Source organism: Pan troglodytes, chromosome 4 (assembly GCF_028858775.2).
Source record: "Pan troglodytes isolate AG18354 chromosome 4, NHGRI_mPanTro3-v2.0_pri, whole genome shotgun sequence".
NCBI classification, from domain to species: domain Eukaryota; kingdom Metazoa; phylum Chordata; class Mammalia; order Primates; family Hominidae; genus Pan; species Pan troglodytes.
In genome coordinates this window covers 149,844,120-149,869,489 of record NC_072402.2, presented here as the reverse complement: position 1 = coordinate 149,869,489, position 25,370 = coordinate 149,844,120, and the positions used below count along the sequence as shown (strand labels likewise).

The 25,370-nt window shown below is 42.6% G+C and overlaps 1 long non-coding RNA gene across 1 annotated transcript in view; it reads right to left on the bottom strand.

Moving 5' to 3' along the window:
* LOC134809991 (uncharacterized) overlaps positions 1-25,370 on the bottom strand; it is a 236,134-nt gene that overhangs the window by 122,787 nt on the left and 87,977 nt on the right. The window lies entirely within an intron of this gene.

Here is a 25,370-nt window from a genome sequence, read left to right as displayed (position 1 = left end):
ATGGCATTAATTAGACCCGCTGCCGATTCCTCAGAAAACAAAACCAAACAAACATAAAAAAATCACTCCTAACCCAGGGAGACTCAATGGAGCCAAAGTGAGATCTTCCTAAATCCCTCTCTCCTCCCAGGACAAAATTAGTCCACATGGATCTTTGAACAGCTCAATGAGCTTCATGATGTCATTTTTCCTTTGAGGGATGATGTTATTAATGTTCCTGGTATTTTAGAGCAGTTAATGTTTTTATTAATAATGACATAATTGTCCTTTATAGGAATGTAATATTTTAGAGGTTGCTATGGACTGAATTGTGTCCCCCTCCAAAAAATTTATATTCATAAGAGTCATGTATAAACAGGTAGCCACATATCCAGAGATCTAAGAATTACAATGATGACAAAGGGTCAAGGTGGACAAATAGTCAGATGTGTCCAGGCACTACCAGGAAAACAGCAACATAAGGCAGGCCCAAGATTGACGGCATAAGTCATCAAGTTCCAAGATACAGACATAGGCAGCAGGATCTAGTAGAAAGGCTATTGAATGAGTGACCAAAGGCCTGTCTCTTATTACTGGTGATCTTCAGCAAATCATTTAGTATCTCTGGACTTGGTTTCCTCAGCTTCAATTGAAAAGAATGGACAAGACAATCCCTAAAAGTTCAACCTCCAAATCCTGATACCAGGGGTCAAAAGTAAGGCAGAGGCAAACTTCTAAGAGTCTGGGCTACTAAGAATTTTGCAAAGCAGAACCAGTGTCCAGATGTGGAGAGCCACAGTAGACAGGCTTATGATAGTTTAATGGGGGACACTTTTGAGAGTTAAGCAGGAGCAAGTCATACTTCATCAGTGAAAATATGTATAAATGGACACCACCTCAGCAAACCAGTTCATGCGGCCTCTAGCTTACGGGAGATGGACATCTCAGAACCTCAGACTGTGCCTCATGCCCCACAGTTCTCCATCTGCCCAGCATGTCCTGATAGCACTGTCTTGCTTAGCGGATTCATCCTATCTTGGCTTGGCTTGTGTCCCAACACAGAGGTCCACTTGGGGCCAGGCTGGGGGTTTTCAGAAGAGTCTAAATCCTCAGCAGATTCCTTAGGTTAAATGAGAGGGATAGGCAGATTCAGCAGGCAGAGGCTGAGCCATTCTGAGATATGGCCAAGTTAGAAGAAAAAGTATATTCAGGCCGGGCACAGTGGCTCACACCTGTAACCCCAGCACTTTGGGAGGTCCAGGTGGGTGGATCATTTAAGGTCAGGAGTTCAAGACCAGCCTGGTTGACATGGTGAAACCCTGTTTCTATCAAAAAATACAAAAATTAGCCAGGCATCATGGCGAAGGTCTGTAGTCCCAGCTACTCAAGAGGCTGAGGCACAAGAATTGCTTGAACCTGGGAGGTGAAGGTCGCAGTGAGCTGAGATCCCACCACTGCACCCCTTGGGCAACAGAGTGAGACCCTGTCTCAAAAAATTAAAAGTATATTCAACTAGGACCCAGGAAATCTGAGTTGTAATACTAGATAGGTCATTGAATTTACGTGTATCTTTGTGAAAGTCACTTAATTTTTCTGAGCCTCAATTTTATCCCCTATAAAATCGAGGGAGAAGCCTGGTTGTCGTCTGGAATTTTCTGCCCTAATATCATAGCGTATTACACTTTTTATAAACGTGGCACTTTACCTTGGCAATCTGAAGTAGAAACAGAAGTGAGGTTTTAGATTTTCAGCTTCTCCTTCAGACAGTGAACTCTCTAAAAGCTCTAACCATGTCCATTGCACTAGTTCTAGATATAGTGAATGTTAGGAATGATGATGGCTACTGTGAGGAGGAGGTCATCACAGTAGAGTTGACAACACCTTAAATAGCTCACATGTATACCACAGCATTTTAAATTCTGTTTGGATGATCAAAGGTAAAATGATATTTGCGTTACTCACCAGTCCTGATAATATCATTGAGCACCTAGATCCAGCCATGCCTGTAGTCAACATACTCCCTCTTTTCCAGTTACATGAATTAGTCACTTTCCCCTTTTATCTTTCATGGGTTGAAAAGTTCTCTGTCCTGACTAATCCTGTTGCATTCCATTTCTATCATTTGTAACTGAAAGAGGCCTCAGAATATACAAGACATCAAGAAAGTAAGATTGCCACATATAATACATAATACAAAGCTAGATTTAGACGTCTCTGCAGGTTTTCTTTTGTATAGGTCAAGAGTCAGAAGGGGGAAATTTTAGAACCAAGATCATGCTGATGTCAAGAATCTGCCAGATTAGGTTGCAGAACTGTTTGTTGAAATGCCCTTTTACCCAGTCATGCTGAGCATTTTAAACAGTCTGCAGTTTGGTCCTCAGAAACTTAGCTACCTAAAGAGAAGTATCTATCTCTTATGATGGCACAGTGTTAGTAAAGTAGACAAACACTCCAAAAAGATGTGCCGATGAGCTGTATGTAATATATACTTGAGGACAGTGACAGCCACTTATTGAAGACCTATTGTGTGCTAGGAATGTCCTGGTGGCCATTCCCACAATAATCCTGGGTATTTGATATAATTATCCCCATATCATTAACACTGATGTTCAAGATCACAGAGATTAAGTGACTTTTCCAAAAAGAGTCAGTGGTTCAAAGCTTGGTCTCCCAAGTTCAAGCCCAGTGTTCCTTCCACCATGCCACAGTAGCTTTCTAGCCACAGAATGAAGGGGGGTCAGTAAGATACTAATAGCACCAAAAGAGGGGTAAATAAAAACAGCCCAGCCTTGAAGGTGGAGGTGCTTCAAAAGGAGGCACCTGTTTCCAAAGGGTCAGAGCCTGTGGTAAGGAAAGGCATGAGACAAGCTGTGTTCACTTCCTGACAATCCTGCAAATCCTTTCCTAAACTCATCATTATCTTTCTTTGCTCTTCCATCTCCATGTAACCCCCAAAATCAGTCTCAAAGTCATAAAGCTGGTAAGTATCAGAGGCAATATTGGAACTCACTCTTGTCTTGCTCCAGAGCCCAGGCTCTTAACAATCACCTCAGGATTTCCCAAACATCATCACTCCTACATCATTTCTGGACTTTTCCATGCCCTCGTACCACCTGCATTGTTATTTACTTAGTACTTTAATTTAAAATGATACATTTCCATTTAAAATTACTTAAAGAGGAAACCTCACATTACTATACAAATGGAAAAATTATATCACTTGCCATAAATAGAAGGAAACCTCAAAATAAATACAAGAACAAGCCAAAGTTATTAAATTTAAGAGACACTGTTATTGATGATGTCTCTGAACCTAAAACTTGCATTTTTTGCTTAAAAAAAAAAAGGTTGAGAGGAATATTGAGGCTTTAAAAAATATATTAGCACACACACGAGTCTTTCTCCCTGACATAATCAGATGAATTAAAAGAGAATTGAAAAGAAAATAACTTTTCTCACAACACAATTCTACATCAGTTAATACCAAGTCTATATGCTACCCAGAATCCTGGTGGAAGTGCCAGCAGGCAGACACGCGCTTTACTTTCGGTCACCCTGCCTTAGTGTTCATCCTGGCTCACATGCGGCTGCCCCTTCCCCGTCTCTGTGCCTTTGCCTCTGCTGTCAGCCTCACCATCCTTCCCTTTCTTCTAGCAAATCCCATCTCCCTTTCATGCAGCCTTCCTGAAATGTTTAATCCTAACATGCTGCTTTGCTTCTGTACCACACATTTAGGAAATGTGCTATTTATTGTCCTTAGTGCTAACGTAACCATCTCATGTGCAGATTTCATCTTGCTTTGATAAGCTTGATACTCAAACAAGCAAAGTGACTGTCCCAATTAATCAGCTTCCCTATCTGAAAAGTAAACTGCGAAACATCTAACATCCATTCTAGCTCTCATGGTGGCTTCATGTATTTTAGAACTGGAACTATCTTACAATCATCTGATCCATTCCCTTATTCTATAGATGAGAAGGCTCAAGCTTTAAAGTGGTGTACTCAAGGTTTAACCCCTAGAAGCTGATGACACAACTGGAGTCTGAACCCAAAAACTCTCGGTGGGCAGACATCTTTTTCTTCTATATTTTTCTCTATGATAAGGACCTAAGAGGTCTATGGCCATACCACCCTGAACGTGCCCTGTCTTGTCTGATAAGGACCTAAGAGCACTTAATAAATACAACTCAGAATTGAAACATTCAACAACAAATCCCCATGTTCCTAGTTCAGTTGTTGAAAAATTCCACTGAAGAAAGACTCTTCCAGGAAACGTATGCAGGGAAGAGCTTCATTTTTGCAAACCAGGCTTTACTGAGTTTGTTGGGATTTGTAAATGAGGTCTGATGGAGTGGAAGGGGCAGGGCAAAGGAAATAGGAATGATTCTGCTGCTGGTGATATTGTAGGAATAATAAACATCTCCTTAGGGAAAGTTTTTTTTTTAACTGTTATTATTAAACCTCTCAAACATAACCAAGTGAAGAGTGCCTGCCAAATTGTACCTACCTCTGCTGCTGAGATGATTCAGATAAGCTTTAGATAAATACCCCCAGCTCTATGGCCCTGATCCAACAGGAGCTAGAACTTCCAACACTTTGAGGTTTGCCCAGCACTAAGTAATTATCCCTGGAAATATTTACTGTTTATCTACCTTCAAATTTTAATGACAGAGATTCCACTGCATCCATTGTGATTCAAGGCACGGACAAAAGCTCCCCCTGGCTCACCCTAATAAACCTAATACTGCACACAGTACTGCTTACATTTTTGTACGGTTGCCTTGTCACCCCTTTCCAGCTTTTTTGTGTGTGGAAAACAAGAAGTGTTTCTTAATTTGTTCTTTAAAAAATAGTATCTTATCCAGATTAGAGGTTCTGTGAGTTACTTTTGTTTGAATGTCTGTTTCTTCATCTTCTGGGAAGGCAGTCCGCTTCTCTTAGCAAGGGATGTGTTCCTCTGTGACACATTTTCCTTGGATTCCAGGAGTATTTCTGTAGTGTTTCTCTATCCATGATTGCCCTAATCAACACTATTCTCTCTATTCAAGGTCACCCCAAAGACCAAGGCCTTGGAGTGAGAGAAGAGACAATATAAGAGTTAAGAGGTCCCTCTGGGCCTCAGTTTCCCTATCGGATTAGGTTAGGGAAGCCCAAAGCTTTTTGCTGCTCTAAGAATCTGTGATCAGACTGTGATGAATAGTTCAATAAATGTTACCATCAGAGAACCAGCTCACTGTTTAATCATCTACAAAAGATGCTAATGGTCAGGAATGTGAACTTGGGGAGAATTATGTGTTCACCTCTCCGTCAGGGACACCCAGCAGTGAAGGACCCTCCACGAGCCAGGCAGTCTTCATCTTCCAGGAAAGACAGCCTGAGAGAGAGTCATACTTCTCTTTCCTGTAGAACAACATGATAAAATCGCCTTCCTTTCCCTCCTCCAAAACAGCCCAGGGAGTCAGCAGATTTGCTGTAGGGCAGGAATTTTAGCTGCTCCATCCTGATCTCCAATAGGCAGTAAAGACTTGACTTTCCCAAGAGTCTGGCTACCAGCCATGGGCAGGGCTGCAGCAGCCACCTCTGGAGCAGGGTCTTGAGGACCTGTGGGAAGCCACTCCCCCCCACACTTCTCTAAATGGGGTGATACTTAATGTCACCCCATTTATGGGTGAATTTATAAATTAGAATCAGAATAAATAATATTTGAATGAAAGCCCAGTAGCTTCACCTAGGAAGCAAACTGCTTGATTAGATTTTAGAGCCTGATCTTTGTCACTAACATCTTCCCCTCTAACATACAGCTGCCAACTCCTTAAGGCACATAATGCCAAGATCAGGCTTCCCAGGGAGTGAAACATTCCCTCCTTTGCTTAAAACCAGAAGACTAACATTCAGGTCCACATGTTTTCTCACCAATTTGCTGTGTAGCCTCAACAAACATCTTTGCCTCTCTGCACTCCAATAGAGTCATCTATCAAATCAAAATGTAATTCAGAACACTTAACTGAGTGCCCATTTAAAAGGCGCTAATGAGCGTGATGACGTGATACAAAGAAGAACACAAGGTGATCTTTGCCCTCAACTGACGGTAAGACGAATATGGGTGACTGCAGCACAAAACTGAATGAGAAAAGTGCCATGAGAAATTATAGTTTTGGTTGGGGTAGAAAATGAGAAAGCATGTTGAAGAAATTAGTATTTAAGCATGAGTGAAAAAAAATGATAGAATTTCGGGGGCAGACATAAAGAGTAACATGAGCATTCCTGGCAAAAGAAACAACATGAGAACAGATATGAAGCAGGAAATGGCAGACTGTGTTTGGGGAATGTGGGTGGTTTGGCTTGGTTAGAGAGTGGAGTGCAAAGGAAGAATAGTAAAAGCAGAGAACTGAAGATACACAGTAAGGCCTGACCATCGGAGGTATTTATTTCATCTAGAGGTTATAATTCATTCTGGCAATAGGGACCCATTAGATATTATGGAGTGAAGGAGTGATGTGATCAAGGCTGTGCTTCAGGGACTTAAGTCTGGCAACTGTGTAGGACGTGAATGAAGGGTGAGGAGAGACTGGAGGCAATAAAGCAGTCAGGGAGCTGCTGCATTACCTCTCCCAGGGTGCTATAACGAGGCACTGATTTAAGGCAGTGCATAGTTCCTATGGTTGGGAGAAAAAAGAAAAGAAAATAGATGCAAAAGCATTAAATTATTTGGATAGAAAATAGGTAGCAAATTCAGTGTCAAGAACTAGGAAGGGTCTGAGATCTTGTAAACTAATAATTTAGTCTGCCATAGTTCCATACATGTTAGCAGAAGGCATGAGATTCCTGGGTCAGAGACAAAGGACTTTATTGTCACAGCACAGCAGGCAGCATAAACTACATGTTTGCCTCTATTTCCCTTGCCTCAGAATTTTATGGGGCAATACAGAGATGGGCCCAGGTAGACACAGCAAGCACAATGTGTTTGTGACCTAACTGAGGAACCCTAAGCATAGGAAACCTCCAATGTTTCATGGAGACACTAGCAAACCTGACAAACCTTTGCCCCAGAATTACATATTATCTATGTTATCCTGGTCAGGAAAGAAATCTGCCCTATACTCCAGAGGGGGACAATATCTTTATCTTCCAAAGCTATTTGCTGTATAAATATCCTTAACATATAGTCCCACACAAGGCTGTTCATGTCTCTTGCTCAAAACATAGGCAGTAATGCAAGATCTCATGGAAGACTGTCTCCTAGCAGTCTTCCCTATTGGGAATGAATATTTCCTAACTCCACACATGACTGGAAAGCTTCCACCTGAAAGTAATTAAGTAAACAGACTTTAGCTCGGCCACATAGGGGCCAGATAGACAAGACCATGTCTCCCTTGCTTAACCGTGTACCACCAAGAAACAAACAAAATTAGCACTATAATCGGATCCGTGATGTTGTCAATTTGCAAGAACAAATACGTTTCTACTTCTTAAGAATGTTCCTTTATAGGATCATGTCTTCTGTTGATGAAGATTAAAATAGGGTTTACAAGTTGCCTACCCCAGGGAACCATCCAGTGGACAAGCCCTCCCTCTCAGTGCTTCAAACGCAGCTTGATTTTTATTACTACACATATTTTTATCCTCCCATAAGGTTAGAGTGCTGAAGAAGATGGTTTTGCATGGCTGTGTAAACATCATTTCTGCTTCCCAGGATGACAAAGAAGGAGGGAAACTCATAACAGCATTAGCATTTTTACTACTGAGCACCTTTACCTGAAAAACCCAATTAATGCTTTGCTTAGGATGTAGTCATTTATACTCCATGACACCCCTGAGAGGTAAGGTAAGTTTTATTAAATTTACTTCACAATATTACAATGGGGGTTATGAAATTGAAGGTCGGGTCAAGTAGGAAGCATTCAGAATGACACCAGCAGAAGTTGGAGAGCCAATATTGAGATCCCCTCTCAGGTGTTACCAAATCTCTCCCTCCTTAATGAAGAAAATTCTGACAACTGAGAACTATGAGACCACATCCTCTATTGCACTATTTTATTGCGCTAAATGATTCTACTTACCATTCCTATTTATTCTTCACATGCCTCTCTACCTTTACTTGGGCAAATCTGACCTACTCCTGAATTTCTACAAGTAGAGTTGATGCCATTTGCAGGCTCTCTTTCCCCATTGCCCACCCTACATATCCACCTCCTGTCCATCTCCTAAAGCCAATATCATCTCCTCCCTGAAGTCCTCCCAGAATCCCTCTGTTAGCCTTTTATCTGTGACGTATTATAAATATCTACAAAGCAAAGTAGAAAGTGGCATGTATTAGCTTCTCCCTAAACTGAAACCTTCTTGAACACATGATTCCTGTCCATTTCTTCTCCATATTCCTCATAGTACTGAGTTCAGTGTCTGATTCCATATAGTTTCTCAAGAAAAATTAATGGAACAAGTGAACCAATTTATAGTATGTAAATGGATATCAACTCTTCCTCTGTCATGATTGCTGGAGAATAACAGCATAATCTCATATGCTATGACCTCACAAGATACTTAGCTTGATTATTCTTTAATTCCAGAGCACAAAAGCCACAGATGTGGTTTTAAACAGTACATCAAGATATAGAAAACTCGAACACAGAGGTTTTATCTTTCCTCTCAGCTCTTTTTTTCTATACAAAATAGTAAAAATGTCTTCCATCTCTGCAGCCCTTTCATATTCTTGATTCTCATGAGATTTCACGTGATCTTTCATAATCTGCCCTTTGGGACCCATAAGGTACTTTATACTTTCCCCACTTTATTGATGAGGAAAGTGAGACTGCTGTGGGCTGAATGTGTCCCCCAAAATATGCATGGAAAAGTTAATCCAATGCTTTCATGTGTGTGAGGTGGGGCCTTTTGGGAGGTGTTTGGGTCATGAGAGGTTAATACCATTATAAAAGGTCATGGCAGAGGGACACTGGCTCCTTTTTGTCCTTTTTCCTTCTGTCATGTGTGAACTCAGCATTCAAAGCACCATCTTGGAAGCAGAGACTGAACCCTCCTCAGATTCTTGAACCTGCCAAGACCTTGATCTTGGAACTTCTAGCCTCTAAAACCATCAGAAAATAAATTTCTGTTCTTAATAAATTACCCAGTCTCAGGTGTTCTGTTGTAGTAACACAAATGAAATAAGACAGAAGTTGGTACCAGAGCAGTGGGGGTGTTGTTATAATAAAGATCTAAAAATGTGGAAGTGGATTTGGAACTTGTTAATGGGCAGTGGCTGGAATGCTTTTGAAGTGGATGCTGGAAAGATCTTGTATTGCCATGAACAGAGCATTAAGTGTGAGTCTAGCGAGGGCTCAGAATAAGAGAAGACTACGGAAAGTCTGCACCTTGTTAGATCTTATTTAGGAGGTCATGACAGTAAGGACTACTCTGATGCAAGTCTCAAAGGGGAAATGAGGAACAAGGTATTGAAAACTGGAGGAAAGCCCATCCTTGTTACAAAGTGGCGAAGAACTTGGCTGAATTACGTCCCTGTCCTAGGGCCTTGTGGAAGGCAGAACTCAAGAAAGTTAACTAGAATATTTGGCAGAAGAAATCTTTAAGCAGCAAAGCATTCGGGGTTCTGTGTAGCTTCTCTTAAATGCTTATAGTAAATTGTGAGAAGAGAGAAATGATTTAAAAATTGAATTTATTATCAAAAGGGAAGCAGGATGTAAACATTTGAAATTTTTTCCATCTGACCATGTAAAGAATAATAAAGCATATTACATATTAAGGGGGAAAAAAACAAGGATGTGGCCAAGTGGCAGTTTAATAATGAGATTAGCATGGAAGCCAGGTGTTATTCACCAAGACAATGGGAAAATAATCCTAAAGGCATTTCAGAGATCTTGAAGGCTGTTCTGTGCATCACAGGCCCAGAATGCCAGGGACTTGGGGGCAGAATTGTTTTGGGGAAGAGGTCCGGGGTACCTGTGGGATTTTGGAACTCACTTCCCAGGACTGACTGAGGTCTGTGCTCCTCACATTTCAGAGCAGCCCACCTCAGCCACCCCAGCTGTGGCTCAAGTGGGCCCAGGTGCAGCTCAGAATGCTGCTCTGGAGAGCATAAGTATTGAGCCTCAGTGGCGTCACATATACTAATTCTACAGGCAAGCAGAGTGCAGGGGCTGTGGAGGCATGACTCCCTCCACCTAGATTTCAAAGGATGCCTCAGAGAGCCTTAGGTCCCAGGCAGAGATCTGCTGCAGGGAAGAAGCCACAGCAGAGAGCCCTCACTAGGGCAATGCCCAGCAGAACTATGGAATTGGAGCCACCACAGAGAGCCCCCACTAGGTCAATGCTTAGTGGAGCCATGGGGGCAGGGTCACCCTTGAGACCTCTGTAGAGCCACCACTGTGTGGCACCAGCTGGGACAACTGCAGGGATGCAATTTCAGTGTGTACATGCTGAAGTTTGGGCTGCACCCAGGAAATCCCACTGGGCAGAGCTGCCAAAGGTTTAGGAGGCCTAACCCCAACTCCAGTCTGTCCAGGAGGTAGAATGTGGAATCAAAGAAGATGATTCTTAAGATTCTGGCCGGCCAGGCATGGTGGCTCACGCCTGTAATCCCAGCACTTTGGGAGGCCGAGACAGGCAGATCACAAGGTCAAGAGATCGAGACCATCCTGGCCAACATGGTGAAACCTTGTCTCTACTAAAAATATAAAAATTAGCTGGGCATGCGTGGTGCACGCCTGTAGTCCCAGCTACTAAGGAGGCTGAGGCAGGAGAATCGTTTGAACCCAGGAGGCAGAGGTTGCAATGAGCCGAGATCACGCCACTGCACTCCAGCCTAGTGACAGAACAAGACTCCATCTCAAAAAAAAAAAAAAATCAGTCTTAAGATTTAATGTCTGCCCTGCTGGGTTTGGACTTACTTGAAACCTGTTACCCCCTTCTTCTTTCCTCTGTCCCACCATTGTATTTTGGAAGGACATAACTTGTTTGATTTCACAGGCTCACAGCTAGAGGGAAATTTGCCTCAGTATGAAATTTGCCTTTAGTCTCATCCATATCTGATTTAGATGAGACTCCAGACTTTAGACTTTAAAGTTGATGCTAGAACAAGTTAAGACTTTGAGGAGCTATAGGGATGAAATAAATGTATTTTGCATGTGAGAAGGGCATGAATTTTGGGGGCCGAGGATGGAATGCTATCGTCTGAATGTGTCCTCCAAAATTCATGTACTGAAAACTTAATCCCCAATGCAATAGTGTTGAAAGGCAGAGCCCTCATTAATAGACTAATGTCATTATAAAAGGGCTTGATGGAGTGGAGACTTGTTGGTCTTGACAAAGAGATGGCTTAAGGTGGAGGATTAATTATATCATTTTATTGTCAACATTAAAACTAGTATTTTCTATATGTTTCATTTTAAAAATGCATTTGATTTGGGGCTTGAAAAATGATTTAAAAATAAAATGAAAAAGCTTGACAGAGTTTGGCCCCTTTTTGCCCCTCCACTTTTTGCCATGTGAGGACACAGTGTTCCTCCCCACTGGAAGATGCACCATTCAAGGTGCCATCTTGGCAGCAGAAACCAGACCCTCATCAGACAACAGAACCTGCCAGCCCCTTGATCTTAGACTTCACAGCCTTTACAACTGTGTGAAAACAAATTTCTGTTCTTTACACATTACCAAGTCTCAGGTATTCTGTTATAGCAGCACAAACAGACTAAGACGGAGGCTAAAATAAGTTAAGCGATCTACCCAGTGACAGATCACTAGTTAACAGTAGGTTGGGATGGGATCTCAAATATCTGATTCTAAATCTAGGACTCCTCTCTTTGCCATTAGTTAAAACAATTAATCTATTCTTCTACCTTTGAAAATTATATTTCAGACTTATTGCTCATTAAATAAGCATCTATTTAGTGCCTTCTTTGTATCTGAACACTAGTTATAGAGGAAGAAATCAAGTAAGCATTGCCTCTGCCCCTAATAAGTTCACAGTCTAATTGAAGAGACCAGTAAGTAAATCAGCAACTACTGTGTGGCGTGTGCCTTGATTAATGTGTAACTGAGTAGGGAGCAAATTTAGAGGAAAAGGATTTCAACTGGATATGGGGAGCAGGCGCTTAAGGTAGCAAAGAGGGGACAGGCATCGCAGGGCAAGAGTAAACAATGGGTAAGCAGATGAAAATTGTTAGAATACATGGTGTGTAAGAAAGCTATGAGGCCAGAGGTGACCAAAGACCAATCACGGAGGACCCTATCCACCAAATAGCAGTTCAAAATGCATTGTAGTAGATAAAAGCTATTGTAGACATGGAGGGGGAACTTGAAAACATTGAAGTGGAGAGAGGCATAATCCCATTTGAATATTAGATTAATTGTTCTGTGGTTATTGTGGTAGGAGGGAAGTAGTGTACTTTGAAATAAGGAGACCCTTGGGAAGCTTCTACCTGGTTGAAATCTAGAGATTGAGGGCCTGAATTAAATTCATGATAAGAGATTAATAATAAGACACCAAACGAGTAAATATGGAAGCGATTTAGTAAATAATTATATTAGGGAAGGATATATGAGAAAATAGAATCTTAAACACCTCCCAGATCTGGCTTGGGTGTCTGGGTGAATGAAGATACCATTTAGGAGTACGAGAAAGTCTATGGGAAAGATGGTGAGTTTATTTTGGACATATTGCATTTGAGTTAGTTGTGAGCTATACAAGAAGAGCTGTCAGGGAGGCAAACAGGTACAAGGGTATGGCGTTTAGCACAGAGGTCTGGCTTAAGAGTGTTTTCAGAATCACAAGATTATAATTGGTAGTTCCTGCCACAGGCTTAGAAGTGTCCATCCAGAGAGAATGTTTAGGATTAGAAGAATGAGAAATTAGAGTAAGGAAGGAAAGAAAAAGAAAGAAATCCTGGAAGAAAGCAGAGATGGTGTCACGCTTTTCTCAAGCACTGAGAGAGAGAAACTCAAATGCCCTGAGGCATCCGCTGTATGTAATGGTTTAACTTCTCTCCCAGAAGGGTACTAGTTATGTACCTTCCATAGGAGAATTGAGAAAATAACATCACTCAAACTATTTTCTGTGTTATGTGTCCCAGGTGAGGATCCCTGGTTGAGAAAGACTGTCGGGCAGAGGGGAGGAAAACCAGCAGACAGTCGTGCCACAGCAATCAAAAGAGATGGTCGATGCCAAATGTCACAAAGAGTTTGAGAAGGAATAGCACAGGAAATATCCACAGGACTTGAAAACACAGAGTTTATTACCAGGTAGAAGGAGCAATTGCAACGTGTCGGGGAGGAGAGGACATCGTATTGGTGGGTGACTAAATGGGTTCTGATAAACAGGCTGTAGTAAAAATGCTGAAAACTAGTGCATGCCTTTGAAGAAAACTGACCATTAAGAGGAGGAAAGAAATCAAACTATAGCTTGTGGGGAATCTGGTACTGGTTATATTTATACACTGAGAAGAAAGAACAAGTGTGATAGAGGTGGCAATTGAGGAAAAGGCCACAAAGTAAATGACTGGCAAAACAAGATTCACAAGGGAGTGATAGAAGATGGGATACAAAGATGGGCAAAGAGATGACCCTTGGCCAGCAGAATGAATCTCTCTCTCTCCCTCTCTCTCTCCCCACCTCTCTCTCTGATATAGGGAGAAAGGAGGAAAAGAGATAGGAGATATGCTTGCAGATATCACAAGAGGCAGTTGGTGTGGCAAGAATGATAATGATGATCCATCTTTTCAGTGAAGTAGTAAAGTTCATCCGCGTTAGAAAAAAAAAAAATGACAAAACTGGTCATTTTCAGAAAGGGGTAAAATGGGGTAAGAGCCAGGGAGGAAAAATGGAGAAGGGATGTGACTTGGAACCTGTGGAAGGATGGCCAAGCTGCATGGAGGATCCAAGGAAGTTCACAAACCCCTAGAAATACTCACCGCATTATATTCCAGATTATCTCCACTTGCATAGATGGAGTACACGCAATCACTGCTACTCTCTGAGCCCGTCTCTTTGAAATCAAAGGCACACATGTGCAAAAGAACTATCCCAGTTTATGGCAATCATGCTTAGCTATGAAAGAAGTTGTTCCTAAGAGATTCGTAATGAAGACTGAACGCTCTAACTTAGCCTCATCTACACAGTCCTCTACCCTCCTTAGATAACAACTTCACAGTAACTAGTTTCTCTCCAATTAATATTCTCCAATGAACATCACTTGAAAATATTAGCTCTTCACCAGCCAGCCACACCAACCCAAATGCACTGATATATAAAATAGGACCCTAGACTGAAGCAGATTCAGCCGCTATTCAGGAATAGGCCTACACCTCTCTTTAACCGGGTCCTTAAGCAGTCTTAAGATGCCGTTGACACTCTAGATCAATGACTAAGATGCAGTCAGAAGTATTTTTTCTATTTCTGGACTGGCCCATAGACTTCCGTCTTTGAATTTATGGTATTCAGTACACTGTGACTTAAATGGAAAGGTTTGGTATTAAATCAACCAGTACGAACTCATTTTCTATCTACTACATGACAGACACTATGCTAGGTGCTCAGGATGCACCCATATACATCACAGACATAGTCTCTCTTATTGTGATCCTTACAGTGTAGTGTGAAGAAAGTCAATCTTACTGATGAGGTCATCAGTGAAGAGGTCGTTAAGAGAGAAAGAGGATCTCCAGATTGGAAAGTTGACATGAAAAAGTACACTTGGACTGGGATTGTAAGCTGGACCCAATGTTCTAAAATCCTTTAGCCCCATTTTTGACAGTATGAGTGATGATATTAGATGGCTTCCTAGCCATGAACAGTTTATTCATCCTACTCATCTCTGTGTCAAGCTTACAAAGGAAGTCTAATCCTTGGGTTGGGTGATGTCTCCTTATGAACTTATAGTAAAACTAGTGTTAAAAAAATTTCCAAACAAATATGGACTCCTACACTTAGAGAGGATTTTAGAGCCAATTTATTGCCCTTCTGGTGTTTGAATCTCTCACATAACCTTCTAAACAAGTAGTCATGCAGTCTCTGATTGAATACTTCCAGTAAGGAGTAACACTACCCCCAAAGATCACCTACCTTAACTCAAAATTTACTTTATGTTTGGGCCGGACGCGGTGGCTCACGCCTGTAATCCCAGCACTTTGGGAGGCCGAGGCAGGTGGATCATAAGGTCAGGAGATCAAGACCATCCTGGCTAACATGGTGAAACCCCATCTCTGTTAAAAATACAAAAAAAGTTAGCCAGGCATGGTGGCGGGCCCCTGTAGCCTCAGCTACTCGGGAGGCTGAGGCAGGAGAATGGCATGAACCTGGGAAGCGGAGCTTGCAGTGAGCCGAGATCAAGCCACTGCACTCCAGCCTGGGCGACAGAGTGAGACTCCATCTCAAAAAAAAAAAAAAAAATTTACTTCATTCTTTGAATGGAATTTTGTCTTCCTGTGTCTTCTACCCATTTTATCCCTAAGCTTAAAAGGCACAGAAGCATCAGTTATACAAGACAAGCTTACAGGATTTGTGGGTAGGTGACGCCATTTACTAAAATCATTAGCACAGCTCTTAATCTTAGGCTTACTTATACACATTTCCAGGAGAAGCAAAGAATATGCATTCTCACTATTACCATCAGCAAATGAAGAAACACGCTATGTGTGTATATGCTAAAACAAAATCAATTATAATGGAACGTTTGGAATAATGACTGTCTGGGAGAAAAGAACCAGAGGTTCTCACTTATCTGCCAATGTGACAGATGTGGCCTGTCTTTTGAGCCTAGCTCTCTCTGTCTTGCCCACTCTTCTTTCCTTTATTTAGTTCCTCACTCAATGAACCAACATGTACCAAATTATCTATCTCCTACATGCCAGGTACTAGGCTAGATGCTCAAAGTGAGGGGTATCGCTTCACTCTCCTGACCCACGCAGGCAGTCAGATCTCAAGATGCAGGTTCGGAACAGGAGGGAGAAAAATTCCCTTTAGATCTCAGGCTCATGCTGTGTACTCTCAGTTTGCTAGTGTTCTGCACTGGAGTAAATGATGCCTGTTTTCTATTTAGCACATTCTCTCGTAACTGTAAGTCCCTTAGGAGACACAAGGCATAAAGAATATGGATCAGAATGCAATGTAAACATTCCTGTATCCCCTAAGAAAATTCTATACAGCAAACTTTCCAATTCTATATTATCCCTTAACCAAATCCTTTATTATTGGAAGGCAGAGTAATTCTGAATCCAGGGCATTTCTTACACTCCAGTTTTTCCTCATCCCAGCTTCTGGTGGGTTTATGTCTTGAAAGTAAACCAACACGGAAAGAATTCTCACTGAGAATTCTATAAGCCACTGGAAGGCAAAGCTGTGCACATTCCAGTGGGGAACTAAAGAAAAACGGGTGCATTCTCCCCTACTTTACCCCTAGAGCCCTCACACAGTGGCAAAAGAATCAGTAATTGACAGAAGTGGAAACTGATTTCCTGGAGTAGCCTTGGAGTCCGAAGGCACCAGGGGCAGGGGTGGGAGTGGAGCAGAGGGGCGCTGTGACGTCACTGAGCTCCCTCCCTTGGAGGCCATGGAGGTCTGAGGAAGTAGCAGGGCCTGGCAGGAGGTGGCTTGCCTCTGGGCACTGAAGGATCTGGTGAAGCAACATCTGCCAGCCAATGAACACAGCAGAGCATTGCTCTGAGCATCATAGAGGGCAACCAGAAGGGAGAAATGGCAGATGCCAGGTAATAGCTGACCAGATTTATTTGTTAGTACATATGGGACTCTCCCTCGGGACCCCCTGAAATAGCTTAAAGGGCCTTGCCAGGGGCTGGAGACACTGCATTAGCAGGTGCACATGAAAGGCATTGCAATATGGGCTTTTTACCAATAATGCTTCATTCTAAAGAAAGAGTGGAGGGCTGTGGGGAAACCAAGATGACAGATTCAACAGAATCACAGAATGTTGGGGCTAAATGGGAACACAGAGATCACCTGGTATGAAATCTTTATTGCTTAAACAGGCAAACAAAAACCCAGAAAGGGGAAGGGACAGAGAAGGTCACACAGCTGAGGAAGTGGCAGGAGGAAGACCAAGACTCCTGTCTAGCATATCCCCTTTCCAGGCTCTGGGTGGGTTCCACTTCTCCAGTTATACTGGAAACCTGTGTGGCTCTTGGTGACAAGCAGGCTGAGCCTTGTATTTGTAGACACAGACTAAACATGTGTGGATTGATAGTTTGGGCAGCAATGCTGACTGTTAATTTCTGTATTTGCATCTTTAACAGATCTTTGAAAGAGCAGAAGAGGGAAGAAACCAAAGGTCAGGGAGAAGCTAAGTGGTGTGGGGCCTTCCCCATGCCCCACAAGGACCGGCTCCCCTGTCCCCTTATGTGTGGGGATTCTTGGCATACAGAGGGACGTGGGCCACCAGGTTATATGTGTGCACAGATTTGTAGTGTGTGTGTGATGTGATTTTGGTAGTTTCTGTGCTTCTACACAATGCATGTTTCTGATAGAACAGGAAAGAAGGGAGAGAGACTTTGGACAAAGGGACAAGCTCTGTAGAAAGAACATCTTCGATGCAAGTAATAAAAAGGCACGCAATAATGCTTCTCACAAACAGCCACTAGCAAGCCTGTGCCACTGCCACAGCCATAAAACACCCACGCCTGCCATAACCCGTAACCAGTTCTGCATGATGCACCCGCCCAGCCTGCCTCCCGCATCAGCTCTGCACCAGGCTGCCGCAGAGCGCGTCACAGGCTCCCTGGAGAGGGCTGCCCATCCAGAGCGGAACCTGATTACCTTTCTCTCCTCCTCACCACTGAGGGTGGTCCCACCTGCTGAGATGGGAGAAGGAGGGTGAAACTGCAATGATCTGTCACCTTTACAAGGTTTCCAGGACAACACCATGGAAATGGGGACATTTGAATTCCCTACATTCCATCTCCCAATGCTGTGTCCTTTGTTAGACTGCCATGGCCTCCTCAGTTCATGCTCTCTCCCAGGCTGGGGCTGCTGCTTCTGTGGAGCTGCTCCTCAGCAGGCCTGCATGCAGACCCTCCCACATCACTCAGCCACAGCAGCTAAGAACTATTCAGAATAGCTGGTTTTATTCAACACTTAGGATAGGCCTTGCATTTTGCTAAGGGCTTTGTCTACACTACCTTATTTAATTCTTACAACAAATTTATGATGCAGATACTATTGCTCAGATGATTGTTTTGCAAATCAGACAACTGGGGCCTAAATATCACATAGCTAGAAAAAGAATGTGACTCAAAGGTGAAGCCATTGGCCAGAGACTATGATTTCAGGCACTTTATTATAGGTTGGCAGTTTAACCAAGACCACTCTCGTAGTCAGAAAAAAAGTTTAATATTTGGATTTGAAGTAGGTTCAAGTGAGCTGGCAAGGACATGTTGCCCTGTGAGGTTTTCCCAACCCCTTGAAATCATTGGCTTGACTTATCTCGGCACCTTGAACTATCTGCTCCGCTTAGTGTTGAGTTTATGCTCATCACCCTGCAAAAATGCTTGGCCAGGACCCATTTTCTCCCACAAAAACAATTTTCTCCTCTTGATGGAAAGAATGCTAGTGTTTATGTAACACTTGGCACTTTTCTTATATATTCTCCCACTCAGTCCTCCAATTGGCCCTGTGATGTGGACATGGGAGGGGGTGGCTCTAATCTTACAGATATGGAAAGGATAATTGCCTCACCTAGGAAAAAGCAAACACTTCCCACAACCTGATCACCACACAAATCGATCAACTGGAAACCGCTTGGTAACGCTGATGAAACCCTTTCTTCTCCTTCCTGTGTCCTAAAGAATCAACTAGCTAACAGTGTAGAAAACTCTTCCTGGTCTATTTGCCCTCCTTTCCACCCAGGGAGGTAGACCCTCGGAAGAAACAAGGGTTCTCTTCTTACAACAGGAGAGCAAGTTACAAGATGTCCTCAGAGGGAGGGAAGAGCCACAGTGCCTTCATTAAAAAGGAGATGTAAACATCTGCCTAGTCTTTTGAAAACACTCCCCACTGGGAGCAGAGATGACAAAGAGAAAACATAGCAAAAGGAGAGAACACCGAAATGAACAGGAGGCAGCTGCTCTAGGACAGGGCATTAAAACGTTAGTTAAGAGTGCCAGGCCCCTCAGTGGCTTCCTTGTGTCTACAAAATAAAGTTCCAATGCCTGTCCAGTTTTCTTTCCCACTACTCTGCTACATGTTCTCTAGGCTCCAATCAAAATGGAAAACCATTCCATGCATATGTTGAAGGCAAGGGCTTGTACACTCGATGCCCGAAAGGCCCAGCCAGCAACGTGATGGCCTGCAGCCAGCTAGGTGTAAGTAAAACAGTATACCAGGCATACTTCTAATGACTATTGACCCTCAGAAAACAACAGGGATCAATGAGGCTGGAAGGCAAACTGGAATGTTTCTGCCCGCTCTAAAGAGGGTGGAAGTTGCCCAGCTCCAGTTAATCATGGCTCAGCTTGAAGGCAGCTTAAGGCTGCCAGAGCTTCTGAATGAAAAGAACCCAGCAATGCAGAAATCTACATGAAATACCCTATCATCAAATGTAGATAACTGGTTCATAATTTTTTAAACATATTATAGGCTAAACAACATATTTCTGTGAGCCAAAGCTAGCCAGACAGTAGCCAGTTTGAAGCTTTTGTCCTAATTTCTGCCTACACAACTTTATTCCTACTGTTTGAAATACTGTCTCCTCTTCCCCATTGCCTGTTCAAAGCCTATTCAACCATGAGCTGAGAAAGTAATAGAGTACCAAGAAAAATGTCCCATGGTTGCAGGCTTTTTTCTTTTAATAAATAATATGTTACGGAAAAGTGGTATAAAACTTGGCAAAACAGGTTCTAGCGAATATCATAGGTCTAATAATCTCCAACATGCTAATTTCGTGAAGTGATAAAGTGGTCCTGAGCATGCTGGAGAGGCAGGAGACAGGCAGCATGGTATCATGCGAGACAGCAACAGCACTCCATGCTGGCAGACGGGCTCCAGTCCCAGCTCTGTCATTCACTAGCTGTGTTACCCTAAGCAGCCAACTTCACTCTCTGAGACTTGTTTGCCTCATCTGAAAAATGGGGAATCATGTCTACCTGCCTACTTACAGAATTGTTGTGACGATCAGATTAATGAGTGAAAGTGTGTGAACATGCTTCCAAAATTCTAAGGCAATAAATACGTAAGTCTCCAACGGGTAGGGGATTATTACTAACGTTTTGAGGTTATTAATAAAAATTAGAGCAAGAAAAAACCTGCCCATCCCAGTACAAACAAAATGCCTTTTAAAAGCACACACCTGCTATTCATTTCCAGAACTTAGAAAAAACAAAATATAAAAAGTACATACCCTTTGGCCTAGGAATTTCACTACTAAGAAATTAGCCTAAGAAAATAGTCACGTGTGACTGCATTATTTAGCTACAACTATGTTTATGGCAATATTGTTTGTAACGGGCAAAACATGAACAAAAAACAACTTCAAAACCTCTTATATGTCCAACTATAATGAGGTTTGGTTAAACACAGCTTGGTATCTCCAGGAGTTAAATATTATGAGTTCATGTCCTTTGCAGGGACATGGATGAAGCTGGAAACCATCATTCTCAGCAAACTGTTGCAAGGACAAAAAACCAAAAACCGCATGTTCTCACTCATAGGTGGGAATTGAACAATGAGAACACATGGACACAGGAAGGGGAACATCACACACTGGGGCCTGTTGTAGGGTGGGGGGAGGGGGGAGGGATAGCATTAGGAGATATACCTAATGTAAATGACGAGTTGATGGGTGCAGCACACCAACATGGCACATGTATACATATGTAACTAACCTGTACGTTGTGCACATGTACCCTAAAACTTAAAATATATTTTAAAAAATCATAAAATAAATAAATAAATAAATATCATGTACTCATTAAAAAGTCTAATACAATTTTGTGGAGAAAAAAATTTAATTATGTTTTGAATAAAAAAGTTAGAGAGTAGTACAACCCCATTCGTATAATTATGGTTGTACATATTTGCATAGTAAAATATTTTAAAAATTATACAACCCAAAGATAATGAGTTATCACTCTGGTAAGATCACAGAGGATTTTGATTTTCTTCTATTTGCTTACTGATTTTTTTTCTAAATTTTCTAAAGAGATCGGGTATAGCTTTTATAGTACCAAGGAAACAACCAAAGTGGTAACTGTATCATTTTCAAATTACAAAATTCTACCCATCCTCCAAGCCCCATTTAAGGAACCACCTTGTCCATAAGACTTGCAGAATGCTACCAGTGGAATGGCACACCACTGCTATTAAAACCACATTTCACTTAGCATCTCTCCCGGGAAACATTATTTCTACACAGTATTAGAGTTATCTGGAGACTTGTTTTATCTCCTGTTATAAACACCTTGTGGATGTGAATCATGCCTAGGACAGATCTTTATATACAATAGACACTTCATACATTATTGAACTGCTTCGTTAAAAGTACACTTAAGTAACTGTTTTCTGAAAAGATATGTGTTTTGAAGTTTCCTGTCTCCCCAAGGATACACTCTGTCTTTGACTAAGTAGCATAACACTATCAACATCATCATTCCCATCCTGATAAACAGTTATTGTGCACTTACTATATGCCAGATGCATATTTCCTTTTAATAAGACATGATATAAAGTACTCTCTTACACATACACCCACTTTTAGTTGAAGAAACAGACTCAGGGGAGTAAAGTAACTTGCTGAAGGTGGCAGAGTTTAATAAGCAGTGATCTGGTATTTGAACCCGGGTCTGTCTGGTTCCGCAGCCCTGAATCTTCTGATCACATTATCCCGCCTTGAACACAGTGGTGAACATGCCTGCAGTGGTCATGTATGTAAGGTTATGAATTCATGCAAAAGCTAGTTGTTGAACATCCTTTTATCACTCTGCATGAAATACTTATTATAGGACCACAAAATGTCTTTAATTCCCACTGAAGGATGAGACATCAATTATTATCAATTATCCATGTGAAGAGAAACTTAAGCGTAGTGTGATGCAATGGCAAGTATATTGACCTAGACATTATTAAACCAGGGTTCAAGTCCTGGCTCTTCCACCAACTCACTGGGGGAATTTGGGGCACCAGTCAAGTCCATCTGTGGGGAAAGGTTGCCTCAATGGTGACTAGGCTCTCTCAGAATATCCTCCTAATTGTCTCAGCTTTCACTCAGGCCCTCCCAACCCATTCTCCATCCAGCAGTCAAAAAATCAGATTGTGTCATTCTCCTTCTTAAAATGCCTCTGTGAAGTCTTCCACATGTTGAATAAAGATATAGATGCTTAAGATACCATCAGTATAATCAGGCCTCTGCCCACATCTGCAACCTCTTGTCCCCTTGCTTGCTCCATGGAAGCCACATGACCTCCTTTCTGCCCCTCAAACACAGGTCAGCTCCTGCAACTGTTGTTCATTCCTCTTAGAGACCCCTCGCCCCCATTATCAAACCCAAATTGCACACACCAGGGAAACATATTTATCCATCATGCCTACAAATAAAAGTTCCTACCTCAGAGAGGACTTCTCTCCAACCTAAAAATGGCTGTTTTTGTCTCCTTTAGCACCTTATATTTCTTTCTCCATAGTGTATCATAGTTTGTAATTACACAGTTCTTCCTGTGATTGTTTGCACAAAGGCCGTCTGCCCATTAACATTCTCCATGGAGGCTGGGGTTGTGTCTGTTTTGCTTACCATGCATCCCAGCAGTGTGTCTCTGCCTGGCTTAAAGTAGGTGTTCACTGTTCAGTAATTAATTAAAGGCTAGAATATTGGTGTGATAATTGTGAGTTACCAGAGCAGATAGGTGGGAATATTTTGGGGAGGGAAAATGGAACATACAATTGGGCTGGGGAACGAAGATGAAGTGCTAACAAGTAGAGTGGCTGGGCTCAAGTGCTGAGACTAACAAGAACAAGAGATGAGCCCGAATAGGTCCATTAGGGCATACTTGAAGAGCTGGGTCTGTGTCCTTTACCCAGCACCTTGGTGGGACATTGTGTGTGTATCGGGAGGGGAGGATGGACACACTGTTCTGGCAAGCTGTGCCCCTCCACCTGCTCCTGACACAGCACCTGCATCAGATTGGCGTCTGCACCTCTGGAATGCAGTGGACATTGGCAGGCAGCATCTCAACATTGCATTTCAGTCCTGCCGTGCTGCACTGCAGCTACTGCAGTCTGCCTCATCCCACTCCAACTGGCTCTCTGCTATGCCAGGAATTTTCACTCTGAGATGGGACCCACAAAACAACAGCTGCTCATTCTTGCTGTCACTCCTCTCAGTAGCAACACTATTTCAATACAGCAAATAGTGCCTGTGCCGCACTGATACGTCCTCAGACAGCCTATCCCATAACTCGGGGGGCAGGGCAGCTGCCAGGGAGAGACAAAAGCTTCAGTCCTTTACATTGACAACAAGAGGTTAATACCTAAATGAGACAAAGGGGGAATATTTGCTCTGAATATTATTTTTACTTGAAAAATTATCTCATTTATTTTTTCATGCAATTTGTTACTATTGCTTATCAAAGTTCTCTGTAAATGTGCAATCTATGAATAATATATACATACTACTTGCCAATTGTTTGTTTATACAAAAGCTCTAGCATGCATTGACCATTTACAAAGCACTGTTGCATTCTTTCTTTGAGCTTCACAGCAACCCTGGGAGGCCGGTGGGACATTATATGAATTTCCTGAAGCTGCTGTCATATATTACCACAAACTCAGTAACTTAAAGCAACAGAAATGTATTCTCTCTCAGTTCTGGAGGCTGGAAGTCTGAAATTCAGCAGTGCAATTCTCCCTCTGGGGACTCCCAGGACTAATCTGTTCCTTGTATCACCTAGGGTCTGGCAGCCACCAGCATTCCTGGACTCATGGCTGTGGTGCTGCAATACCTGCCTAGGGCTTCACATTGCCTTCTCCTCTGTGTCAAATGCCCTTTGCCCTTTTCTCATAAGGATGCTTGTGATGGCCTGTAGGGCCCACCCACACAATCCGTGATACTCTCCTCATCTCAAGATCCTTCACTTAGTTACATCTGCAAAGACCCTTTTTCATAGTTTCAAAAGATTTAAAGTAGATTTCCTTTGGGCGCTAATTTTCAGCCTCTCACAGGCATGAGTGATGGTTGCCCCTCTGCAGATAAGCAAACCAAGGTTGAAGGACTTGCCAATGGTCACACAGTTAGTGACAGATGCAACACAGAAATTAAATTTGGGGTTGAGTCCATGTTTTTGCTATTGACATTGAAGCAGCTACATTGTCTGGGGTAAATACCAGGGGTTCGTCATCTCGCGCCAAGAAAATTTAGGACATGGGCACACGTGAGTTTAGGAGTGGAGGTTTAATGGGCAAAAGAAAGAGAAATGAAACAGCTCTCTCTCTAGTGAGAGAGAGGGGACTTCCGAGAGGAAAAGGCCTGCCGGCAGTGGATGTACCATATTTTATAGTCAGGCTTGAGGCGATGGTGTCTGATTTACGTAGGGCTCATAGATTGGCTCCATCAGGTGTGACGTTTACATAGCATGGGGAAGGCTGGCCACCCCACCCTAATATTATGCAAATGAACTCCCGCGTTGGCTGGCACCATCTTGTCTGCTCCTTACCATACTCGAGGCTGGCAGAGAAGGGAAGATGGAGCTGCCGTTTTCAACACGTGTAGTCCAAGGTAGTTCTTTCCTGCTGGCATTCACCCGTGCAAGCTCCCAGTTTGCTTGTCTATGTCTGCAGCTCGACTTTACAGGCTGCTCTTTGTTAGAAAATGATTTGGGGCTGCTCTTCATTAAAAGGAAAACCTTACCAAGGACTTCCACACTCTATCTGGCTAAGTAATTTCTTCTTAACTCCTGTATCAACATGGATGAAACTGGAAGCCATTATCCTCAGCAAACTAACACAGGAACAGAAAACCAAACACCACACGTTCTCACTTTTAAGTGGGAGCTGAATAATGAGAACACGTGGACACAGGGAGAGGAACAACACACACTGGGGCCTATTTGAGGGGCAGGGAGAGGTAGAGCATCAGGATAAATAGGTAATGCATTCAGGGCTTAATGCCTAGGTGATGGGTTGACAGGTGCAGCAAACAACCACGACACATATTTACCTATGCAACAAACCTGCACATCCTGCACATGTATCCCAGAATTTAAAATTAAATTAAGTTGGTCGGGGGAGGAGCCAAGATGGCCGAATAGGAACAGCTCCGGTCTACAGCTCCCAGCATGAGAGACGCAGAAGACGGGTGATTTCTGCATTTCCATCTGAGGTACCGGGTTCATCTCACTAGGGAGTGCCAGACAGTGGGCGCAGGTCAGTGGGTGCGCGCACCGTGCGCG